The following is a 12,541-nucleotide window of genomic DNA, read 5'->3' as shown; positions in this document are numbered from 1 at the left end:
ATACTGTTTTTAACTTCCTGGTTATAATCATTTAAGTTAGTTCCCAAGGTGGTATAAATTATGTTCTGTTAGATATCCTTTATCCCAAGGATTTTATGTTTCTTTAGCATAATTACTTTAAAACTCCTTCCTTCTCTTCTCTCTTTTCTTTTGAATTTCACTTCCTCTGTCTCCATCTTTCTTCCTTCTTTACTTCACATAAAGCCATTTCTTAATGATATTTCAAGACTTATTTTCACTGGTTTCTTTCAAAAGTATGGGTGGGTTGTTGGGGGTGGGGGAGAAGTGAGAAAGAAGCAGGGAAGACACAGGAGGTAATTCTGTTTGTGGGAGTTCCACAGAGATGTGGGAAGTTGTCAGGCAGGGTTTCTTCATGTTGGCACTATTTACATTTTGGACTAGATAATTCTTTTTTGTAGGAAGCTGCCCTGTGTATCACATGATGTTTTGATTAGTACATTTTTATTAGATGCACTAAACATCCCCTGCTGCACCTCCAGTGCATGATCATTGAAAATATCTCCAAACATTGCTAAATGCTCCCTGGGCTGGGGTTGACCCAGTTGACAATTATTGGCCTAACTGTTACATCTTATCACAGAGTTTCACACAATATTGAAAGAAGAATCAAATTCAGGAAACATATGAGCCCTGTCCTGCCCTGGCAATTTCTAGACCAGCTGCCTGGTTATACCTCGTAGTAAAACTGCCACTTTTCTTTAAGCACATGTCCCTTCGAAGATCATTGCTGAGAATCAAATTACAATACCACACTTGGATTTTAGATAGCAATAGAAATACCTTTGCCATAAATCAAAATGTTAACAAATTTTAAAATAAGTGTAATCAGTAGATGGTTAATCTCTTCGCATCTGAGTGGGAAGAAGCCCAAATACCTTTTTCAAAGCTATGTCCCTGTGGACAATCATGGCATACCTAAGGGGAGAGAAACTTTTATTTTTCAATTGTCCCATCATGAGTTTCTCCTGGCTCTTGTCATATCATCACATAAATTACACAGTCATAAAAAGACCCCCTTGAAAGTCTTGAACATAAGTAAACCAGTCCATAAATTCCTCTTTATGGGTAAGTAGAACCTGGATTAAGTTTGTTCAGGCAAAGGCTAATTTCTCTGTATAGTGATACTAGCATGGATTTAATGGACATTTTTTGAGTTGCAAAGGATTCCTCATTCAGAATGCTACCATTAAGTTGGCCTGTGAACACTGATGGAAAAACTCAGGATCCAAATTTCTGAACAAACCAATGACATGGGAGTTATAAAGCAAACATCTCTTCTCCCAGTATATGGCTATCTTTGCATCAGTGACCTCCTGTGACAGCACCCAGAGCAGAATAGGGCTGTCAGAAGGCACAAGCAGATGTTTCTCAAACATTGGAATGCCTTCTGCAGTCTAGTCTAGTCCAGAGACGGTAAGTGGCTAAAATACCACGGGAGACAACTCAACCTCATCCTTCTCCAGGCATTCCTTCCTTCTCCACACTAAAGTCAAAGACATTGTGGTGCTTTGCCTCTTCACTTTAGAACGACCTTATGCCTTGGGACTTACCATTTGCCATTTATTTTGAAATCACAATCCCAGTACTGGATAAGGTCAAAGACTTCTAAGTCTGGAAGATCCTTGATCAATAATATTAATCAACTACTTGCCCATAGTCCAGACTCTCAGGTAAATAAAATCAGGGGCAACCTCCCAAAAGAGAGCATCTTCCAGTGCTGGAGGCCATGGTGGATAAGATCATCTTATTAAATAAGACAACATGATCCTAAAATATCAACATCCCTTGGTGAAAGAAACAGCCATCTAAAGGAAAAACTTTAGAAATAGCAAGACTGAACCCAGAGGCTACGAGAGAGAAGACTGTTAAAGGTGTTCATGAGACAGGACAGAGATACAAATTAGTCTGGAAGTTGATGTCCAAGGTGGGGTTGGCATGGATCTTGAACAGACGTTGGAGTAAAATACCACTTGATCCTCTGAGGACACAATTCCCCTGGTATTTCAAGGCACAGTGGGGGTCCTTTGTCCTGGGCTATGCCTTGTTCTTTGCCTCTAGTTGGATGATCAGTTATTTAGCTATTAAACAGGGACATGTTCTATTTTAGCCTTTATCTTCCCCATCACCAATGTTCTGAATTATTCAGATCACCAGTGCAGGGCTCACCAGAGGGTCTAATTACTGCCCTGTTTGCCACTTGCTGATGAGCTTCAAGAGCCAAGGAATGACTTTAAAACAGTTAAGTGGGGAGAGGCAGCATCTATGGAAAGTTGTGTAGGGGTCTCATTAGCACTGGAGGCTATAGCTGTGGAAAGAGCTTGCAGGACTAGGTCATCTTTTAGTTCCTATCATTGCCAGATGCCCAGGACTCAGGGAAAGCCCAGTCCTTGGATTAACTGTGACAGCCCTAGTCTTTATCTTCTTTCAAATCTGAGAACATTCACACTCCCCTTTCGTCATTTAACCTCAAGGAGTCTTAACTGATAAATACTAAGATATAATATACAAAGTCCATGCAAGGGGGAATATGCCAGGACGTGTTAATGAGTACTCATATTTAAGTCAAATGTCATTTGCCAGGTTTGCTGCTAAGTGCTCTATGTGAGTTAGTTCTTCTAATGGGGTCAGGTGGTAATAAAATTCCCATTCTATAAATGTCCTAAGCATGCCTCAGAGGTTTACATAACTTGTCCAAGTCTAACCTGTTAATTGAGGCAGAGACAGGGTTTGGAGTCAGCAGTTGGGTTTAACACACATAGTCTTAATCATCACTCTGGATCTCCTGCTCAAAACCATGATGGAGAAAAAAAAATACCAGAAGGAAATACAGTTTTGCAGTTAAACCTCTTGTACTGTAATCACTATTGTCACTTGTTCATTCATTAGCTCATTCATTCATGTAATCAATTTCAGAGTACTCTTAGGATGCATGCAGCACGATGCACTGGAGCCTGAGATGTAAGTGGTTTTAAGAACTCACCTCTACACACCACCCTCACTGTGTCCGACACTCTGCATGAACAGAGACAATGTAGGTGGCTAATATCAAAGGTATAAGATGTGGAGGGAGGAAAAAGGAGGACAGGAGTTCTGTCCAGGACTTGAATGATGGCCAAGAGAAGAATGTATGATAAAAATATTCCTTTGGACTTCCCCTGGAGAAGAGTCAAGTTCTTCCTCTTGGTGCCCTTGGGTTGTGCATAGTACGTGCTAGGGTCTAAGGATATACCTTATCAGACTTCATTTTCTCCTGAGTTTTATTCTGGGTGGGAAAGCAGAATTCTTCTCCCAAACCCTATGGAAACATTGATCTGCAGAGCAGGGTGATATCTCAATCCTAGTCCGACACATTTAGGTCACTCACAGCTCCAGAGGCACACTGGCCCTGATCATTTCCCATCTCTGAGATGCAACAAACCACTGTCTCCTGCTACATAACAGAAAGCCCCACTGGCAGAGTTATGCTCAATGGGGCTGATCATAAATATGATTTATGGAGTTTGCTCATTTACTGCCTCTGGTGCCGGACCCAGCTGCCAGAAGTTTGACTGACAATTTCTGTTTATTTATTTCTCACTATATAATATCTGACTTCACATTATAAATTCTTCTGATTGGAATTTCATGGCATCTGCTCTGGTATTTATTGATGACAAGCTCATGAGGGACTCTGTACTTTTTGGGGGTGAGCTGGACTCTGAACCTTTGGTCATGTCTGTGCTGGTGAGGCTAGGGTCCTGACAGCCCCATAATGACAGGACTTTATTGTTACCTCTGTCCCTCAAGGTGGAGGCCTGTCTGTATCTCAGAGATATGGTCACTTAAAATGGATGGTTCTTGTGATTCAGATCCAGTTGAAATAAATGGCAGATTAACTTAAGAATGAAAATGGTATTTGATCACTGAAAAGAGGTCTAGAGGGATAAAGTAGGGCATAACAGTTCCTGCCTGGATGATGACTTCTGTTTCCTTCCCTCTCTTCCTCTTTTTCTAGCTCACAAGTGGAAGCAAATGACCACTAATTTTATCTCTTGACTAGGGCGTAGGTTTTTGCAAAGAGAATAGTTGGACTTAGTAATCTTTAAGGGATGTTTTTGCAACTTTAAAGTTTCATAATTCAAACATAATCAGAGAAATAAAGGTGAGAAGGTTATTCTAAACTGTCCAAGGTCATTCTCATACTTACTCAGGAGAGATCAAGATTTGGCCAAAAGATGATGGCTTTTTCTCCTCATTCTATAAATGTAGAGTCTTCCACCCAGAAATGACTAATCAGAACATTTCAGAACATTTTTCTGAGACAAATGGTGACTATTTTTATATGACTGAATATATTTCATAGGAATTTTACTTTTTCTTCAGAGAAATGAGGCCACTTTCCATTAGTTAATTGTGTTTTTTTTTCCAGTGCCACCAACCACTGCTAAGACACTTCTGGGTTCCACCCTGTGCAGTATAGTCAGTCAATCAGCCTCAATGCCTGAATTTCAGCTCCTTACAAAGCTGACAAAGGCTCCCACTCAGAACTTTCTCTGCAGAGATCCCTCATCAGGATCTCTGAGAAGGAAATGAATACTCATTGAACACCGTCTGTGCACCAGACAGGCACATCAATGAGCCCTCACTGTGCCAGGGTAACCACCCCTGTGACTTTCTTTACCTTTCCAAATAAGGATGCTAATGCCTTGAGAGGCTGTCTCAAGAATTTCCTTTGCAAACAAACAAGAAACAAGTTGGAGCAGGGACAAAATTCAAGACTGTGCTGGGCTGAGTGCAAAGCAAATTTAGCTTACCCCCATGAGGATTTTTCCAAGGAAAACTCATTTCATCAGTAGCACTTTACTCCAAAAATGAGGAAGAGCTCTTATTCTCTCAGTCATCCTTATCCATTAACCAACTGGGGATGTTTGGCAAGTCATCTTTTTTGTTCTCAGTTTGTTCATACATAAAAGACACATAGTCTTATCTGTCATGTGTTGTTTAATAGAGGGTGTGTGTAAAGACATGTTCAAAGTGCTTAGTGCAGGCTCTTGCACTTAATAGGGCTGAATAAATGAAAGGAATCATTTGTCATCATCATTACCACTATTGTTAGTATCATCATTGCTAACCACTGTTGCCATCACAACCACCACCATCCTCCTCCTCACCATCACCACCAAAATCATAATCATTGTCATCACACCACCATCATGTTACCATTGTTTGCCATCATCACCACCACCGCCACCACCACCACCACCACCATCATCAACAATATCACCATCATTGTCGTTGTCGTCATCATCGCCATCTTCCTCATCTGCTCCAGAGTGATTTCCTTGGTCCAGTCCTCTAACTAAGAATGAAATGCCTCCTTACTGCTTTGACACTCTCTGGGAGACTTTCTTTGTTTAAAAGAAAAAAGTTTGTATAAAAGTAAAAATTTGTCCTGCTGCCAAAATATGAATTATAGAGAGAAACAAAGAAGGACGGAAGGTACCATTTTAGGTTCTTCTGATGATTGCTTAGGTAAACTTTATTTCTCTCATTTTACAAAAAGAGAAAATTGAATCTTAGTAAGGTTAATTAACTTGCCTCATGGTACCCAAATAGCAAATGACAGAGCTGAAATATGAACCTAGATTCATCTCACTCTGAAGTCCTTGCTATTTTCAAAGTGTTTTGCTGCATTTATATATTCACAAGGGCTTATAAACATATGTACAACTGAGCATAATTCTGTATATATTACAGTCTTTTGAAATGTCTTTCTCTGGGAAGGAACTGTAGAGCAAGGGACTCCAAGGCCAGGGCTGCCATTCTTATCCAATATGGTACCTTTATGGGCTAGTGAAAGAAGCTCTATTCCAAGCCCTGAGACATGGCTATATTGCAATGAGACCTTGAGAACAAAGATAAGAGTTGGAAAAATGTGACAGCCTTGGTGACAGGTCATCTTATTCCTGGGCAAGTATCTTACACTATCTGGCTTATTAATTGTAAGATAAGAATATGGCAAGATGATATTTTATAATATTAGCCTGAAGGGACAGCAGACAGTCAACACTGGGCATATTTGAACTGTGGTTACTCTCCACCAATAAAACAAGGAAAAACATCTAGCTTTCATCATCAACTGCACGATCAAGGTCAAGATCACAGTTGTTCCTAGGGCAACTCTAATTCAAAGCTCAATCAAGTCCTCTGGCCATGGTGCTAGAAGTTGGCTTCCATTCACATTTTATCTAGACACTACATAAAAAGAGGTAGGCAAAATACATACTTGCAATGAAGCAAAAAAAGGCAAGAGGATGCCATTCTTCCTATAAAGGGCAAAAGATTAATTAATAAAAAATGAACAGTGAAAAATAAAGTAATGACAAACAATAAACAAAGCCAGATAAAACAGCAAGAGTCAGCAAAACAGTGCTATTCCCAAAGTGAATTGAACTTTGCAATAATTTGTGATCACAATAAGTGAGGTAACTGTTAACATATATAAAGCTATTCAAAAAAATCACAATTTTATGCTAATAAGAATGCTAAAGATGATAATGAAGTGTTATTCTATTATTCCCAATTATTAATATTAAAGCTGTACCATCTAATACCTGTCTTAGACAGGTATTATTAAGCTCATTTTAAAGACAATGTTATTAACACCCAGAAAGTTAATTTAAAAATTACCCAAATCCACTCAGCTGCTAAGGCAGGGTTTCTTGACCTTGGCTATATTGCTACTCTAAATCTTTGTTGTGGAGAGTTATCCTGTACGTATATATCTGGTACTAGATTATGTCATTTTAATATGACACAGCATCTTTGGTTTCACCCCAATAAAGGCTGATGGCTTCCCTCCCTAGTCAGAATAATAAAAATGTCTTTGGATATTGTTAATATTGGCTCTCCTTGAGAACTGCTATGATGAGGGATGGAGCTGGGTTTCACACCCAGGTCTACAAGTCTTCTAAACTCAAGGTCATCATGTAGTCTAAAGAACTTATAAATGAAGAGATGGTTTCTGTATAATGTCATGGAATTAAACACAGGTACTGAATTTTCCTCTAAAAAAAGAAAGAACTTGAAAACAATCAGCTAGCAGGGAACAAATTGGGATTGAGGAATCTCCTCATGCCCTAAAAAAAATTGGCTCCAACTCTGGTGGAGTTAGTATGGTTTTTATCCCTCCCCTTAGTCCCTCAGAGAGAAAAAATGGAGAAAGAATGCCAATTGAATAAAATGCCAAGATTTGCAGAAGTGGTCTGAAGGAACACAGGGAAGCTGAAGGAAAATCCTTGGTGAGGAGGCCCTGCTTATTTTGCAAGGTTCTCATCAGAAGCAGAAAAGTTTGTCAGGCTTCTCTTGTTCCCATGGCTCCGCTGCGTCTGAGGACAGGTCCAAGTCAACTTCAATGGTGTTCAGTTCACGCCTGGAATATAAGTCAAATAGTCCGTCAAAGAACATTTGCACCCAATCAAGCCCTAAAAAATCCCAGTCTTCACTGGGCAGTTCCTCTTTCTTTCTCCAATTTTGGCAGACTACAGAAAGATTAATGACACACACACTTAACACACAACCTCCTGCTGGGAAATAAAAGTTTCGGTTAAGATAGGGAGAATGTCAGAGAATTCACTCAGTCGAGATGAGAATCAGTAGAAGATCTGGACCTAATTGCCTATGACAAGAAAAAGATAAAATGATGCAATAATGAATAAATATGTCTCAGTCTGTTTTCTGACACTGTAACTGAATAGCTCAGACTGGATATTTTATAAATAATAAAGGTTTATTTAGCCTACCGTTCTGAAGGCTTCAAAATTTATGGCTTTTTGGTTTTTTGTGTGGTACTGGGCATTGAACAAAGGGCCTTACCCATACAAGGCAAGTGCTGTACCACTTGAGTGACAACCTCCTGTCATGGCTTCCGAGTTCAAAGTTCAGGCAGCTGCACCTGGTGGGGTTCTTCTTGTGGTGGATACTCTGCAGAATCTGAAGGTAGTTCCAGACATATGACAGTGCAGCAGAGCAAGCTTGTTCATTGGATCTCTCTTCCTGTTCTCATCAAATCATTAATGGGGCCCAATATATAACATGATATGATATAATATGGTCACGTAGCATAGCAATTTAATATATAATAGCTATAATGCGATATAACATAGCATAATGTATACACATAATAAAAAAGTATATTGTAATATATACATAAAACTATAATATAATATTTAATGAATAATTTTATCTGTCATATAGATTACAAAGAGAAATGGATGAATGATATACAGATAGGTAAAAGGAAGAAACACAGCATTTGACACATATTCAGAGAATCAAGTTTAGGAAAGAAAAAAGAGAGAGAAGAAAATTCTCCAAGAGTGCTTGGATGGAATAGAATAATGAGAGAATTTAGTAAAATGAGTTTTCTACTCAGATGATAAACAGCAAACTGAAGGAGAAAAACATGATCCCAAGTAGTTAAGGAAGTTCAAACTAAGACCAAGAATAATATTCTTTCAGGACTATTAAATAAATAATAGCAAAAACAGAAGGGTCATAGCTGTAAATGAAATTACTGACATGGAAAAGGGCTTGAGGAAATCATGGTATGTGTGTATATGATGAAAAGGATTTTCATGCATCTATAGACAGGAAAATAAAGAAGGATGTCAAAGGTAACTCAACTCTGGTCTGTTGAAGTACGTTTAGAAGAAAATCCAACAAGTGGATTAGAAGTAGTATTTGAAGATGTAATAAAAGATAGTTATCCTTGAATGTAGGAAGAAATGAATTTATACACTGAAAGTTTGTACTGTTAAGAAACACAAAGACATTTTTTGCCAAAGTTATTAAATCACATCCATAAAGAAAGAATTTTGTGGTAGCTAGGAATGAGAAAATATTCCATTTATCCACCTACCTACCCATCAATACACTCAGTCATCTATTTATTTTAACTTGGTAGTAGGATTTGTTGAAAGTGTAGCATGTATATGGTTTTGGAGCTTTATAGACTTGATCATACCTTGCACCTGCCAGTTCACTGGAGGCTCATCAGACAAATTCCCTAAAATTATGTCTGAGGTTTCCTCATCTATAATTAAGGTAACAGTCACACCTATCTTGTCAGCATTTCTTTGACTTTGTAATGCTATGCCTGGTGCAGTGCCTTGCATTGGATAGTCTCTTAACAAATTTCAGATTTCTTTTTTATGTTGCTTCTGGTTATCCTTTCCCATCCATCCATTTGTCCATCCACTCTTCCATTCATCCATTCTTCTGTCCATCTATCTATTTGTCCGAGCATGTGTCACTCATCCACCCATCCAGCCCTTTATGCAAGAAGGTTTTATTGAACAGATGTTTGCTCATGGCTACTAAATGCTTGGTGGGAAAAGACACAACCCCTGACCTTGGCAGTGAACAGGCTAGGTATGATGGAAGAAGGAGGCTGTGGGTCGGAAGATGGAGAAGCCCAGGCAACTGTTCATGAAGTGCTCATTTTAGAGAAAATGCCTTGGTTGCTGGCCAGCCTCTCTATTCTTGGTTGGCCTGTCAGAATAAAAGGATTGTTCTGAGATCTCAGGAGCCAGTTGAAGAACATGGCGTGTTAATTTTTCCTCCTCCCACCTCTTCTACCTCTGTTCTGACTCCCACCATTAAGTACTCTGGCTCTTTATCATGGCTTTGAAATCAAAAAGACACTTTGGAATTCAATTACCCACACAGTTGCCACAGCAACGGAAACATATAAACTTAAATGATTTATATGCACAGACAACACTTCAGAAATGAATAAATTTAATCCCGCAGCTGGGAATGAAATGGATTGTACAATAAGAAAACTGTATTCTTTTCTCCCTGATGAGAGGCCTCGATGTGATGGGGATGAACTGAGGTGGAAGGAGGAAGGCAGCTGGCAAGTGACTCATGCTCACACCCGAGGTCAGGGTTCATGCTGGGGTTCACGCACTCAGCCCTGCTCTGCAACCACCAGGCATTCTGGGCCAGCGCCTCTGGGTACGAAGGTGCATATTAAACCGTGAACCTGAGCCATGCCTTTCCATGAGCACATGTTCCTCCATTACTAACACCACTCACAGTTAATGTGCACCCACATCCACAAATCCTGAGAGGGGTTCACATTAAAGAGAGATTCAGAATAGGGGAAGATGCTTTAAAAAGCAAACAAAATAGAGAAACTCTGCAGATCAGGTATTTTGCATCAATGTCTGCCTTACTCCTTCCCTCTCTCATAATAAATTGCAAGACCAAAGCAACCCTTTGTTACCATTGGACCAGAGGTATTTCTTAAGTGAGTTAATAACTACACAGAGGCCAGGTACAATGGCTCACACCTGTGATAGCAGCTACTTGGGAGGCGGATGTTGGGAGGATGACAGTTTGCTGGCATCCTGGGGACAAAGTTCATGAGATTCTATATCAACCAATAAAAATCTGCATGTGATGACTCACACTTGACATCCCAGCTATATGGGGAGTACAAATAGGGGACTCATGGTCCAGACCAGCCTGGAAAAAACCCTGCAAGACCCTACTTGAAAAATAACTAAAGCAAAAAGGGCTAGTGTTGGGACGGCAGTGGGGAAGCAACTGTGTAGCAAGTGCAAAGCTCCAGTACTGCCAACCAACAAACAAACAAACAAACAACTGCTCAGGCTGTTTCAGGAGTTAAAGCATGTTTACTTCTGCTGTGATTCGGTCTTCACAGGAAATATGTGTATAAACCAACGAAAGCAGATAGTAACTTGAAATATTTATCTTTTACTTTCCATTTCTTTTCTGTATTTTACCTACATTCACCCTTTGTAATTGCCATGAACAGGAGTTTCTGGGTTTTCTTTTGTCAATCACTCCTATTAGTAGAACAGATACATGTGTATTTACTTATAAAACTTTTATAACCACTACTGTTGACTTATATACATTCAAAACTACTAAATCACACACACACACACACACACACACACACACTAGCACACACACTAACACACATACATGCATTTATTCTGGAAGAAGCGATATTGAGGTTTTGAAGTTTTAGCATTTTCTCTCACACTTAAATGACTCCTCTTGCACCCCAACTTTGGAAACCACTCAGTCAAAGGCATTGCCGTTACTTTGAGAATAATTAGGATGATAAAGATCAGAGTCACAGTGAAAGATAACTTTACTAACTTCTGGCATAAGATTCTGAGCGTCAAAGTGGTAGATAATGAGGAGGTTGGGCACAGGGTGTTCCATAAGAGACAGGAGAAATGGGAAGGAGTACAGACAATCCTATCCTTGATGTCCTCTGAACTTTCAGAGAAGGGGTAGAAGAGACACTGCCGCTCAGAGTAACTGCTCTTGTTATGGTAATTAGTGGGAAGACATGAGATTCTCTCCAAACACATTTAATTTCCATTCACACGTATGTATATGCGTTCATGAACGAAAGGGCTACATAGAAACTCTGAGTATCTGTGTGTATGTGTGAGGGTGGTCAGGCACTTTTACCGCTGCCCACTCATTGGGGTTCAGTTATTCTAGGCCTGGAGGAGAATTTTGAACAAGGCTATAGGGAATCAGAACTGAGGGGGAGGGGGATCAGTGTGTCCTTTCTCTGCTACCATGGGGTCAAATTTCTCTGATCAGCTAGGACAACAAATGTGGAGTGCGTATTGCAAGTATTTGGAAGTAAAATGCTCATTTGCCATCTTAACCATTTTAAAACCAACAATTTGGTGGCGTTAAATGCACTCACAATGTTGTGCAAATGTCACTCCTACCTACTTCCAGGACTTTTTTTTATGACCATCTTTCCCCCCCAAAAAAACCCTCCTGTGTCTTTTAGCGGTCACTCCCCACTTCTCCCTGCCCCAGCTCCTGGCTACCACTGATCTATCAGTCTCTGTAGATTTGCCTGATCTGGGTACTTACATCGACAGTACCAGATGAAATGTGCTACTGTGTGTCTGACTTCTTTCTCTTAACGTGATGTTGTCGGGGTTTATCTATTTTGTAGCATGTGTCAGCACTTCATTCTTTTTATGGCTGATAATATTACATTATATGCATATACCTCAGTTTTTTGGTGGTACTGGGGTTTGAACTCAGGTTCTCATGCTTGAGAGGCACCTCACTTGGATCTGTCACTTAGGTCACATCTCCAGCCACTTTTTTTTGTGTGTGTTTTGTTTTTTCTTTGGTTATTTTTAAAGTAGGGTCTTGCATTTTTGTGTGGAGTTGGCCTGCTTGGTAATCATCCTGTTTACACCTCCAGAATAGCTGGGATCACAGGTGTGTGCCTAGCTTATTGATTGAGATGGGATCTTGCTAACTTTTGTCTGGGCTCCCTTGAACTACCAGCCTCCCAATCGCTGCCTCCTGAGTAGCTGGGATTACAGGTGTGAGCCACTATGCCCTAGCTCTGTATTTGGTTTTTAACCCCATTAGTACAGGTGGGAACCATGAGACGATGGGGAGGACACTGAATCAGGCAGTCCCAGTTCAGTGTCAGCATCCCAGGCTCTGACCT

This window comes from Castor canadensis, chromosome 19 (assembly GCF_047511655.1).
Source record: "Castor canadensis chromosome 19, mCasCan1.hap1v2, whole genome shotgun sequence".
Taxonomy (NCBI): Eukaryota; Metazoa; Chordata; class Mammalia; order Rodentia; family Castoridae; genus Castor; species Castor canadensis.
Note: the sequence above shows the minus strand (reverse complement) of the source record.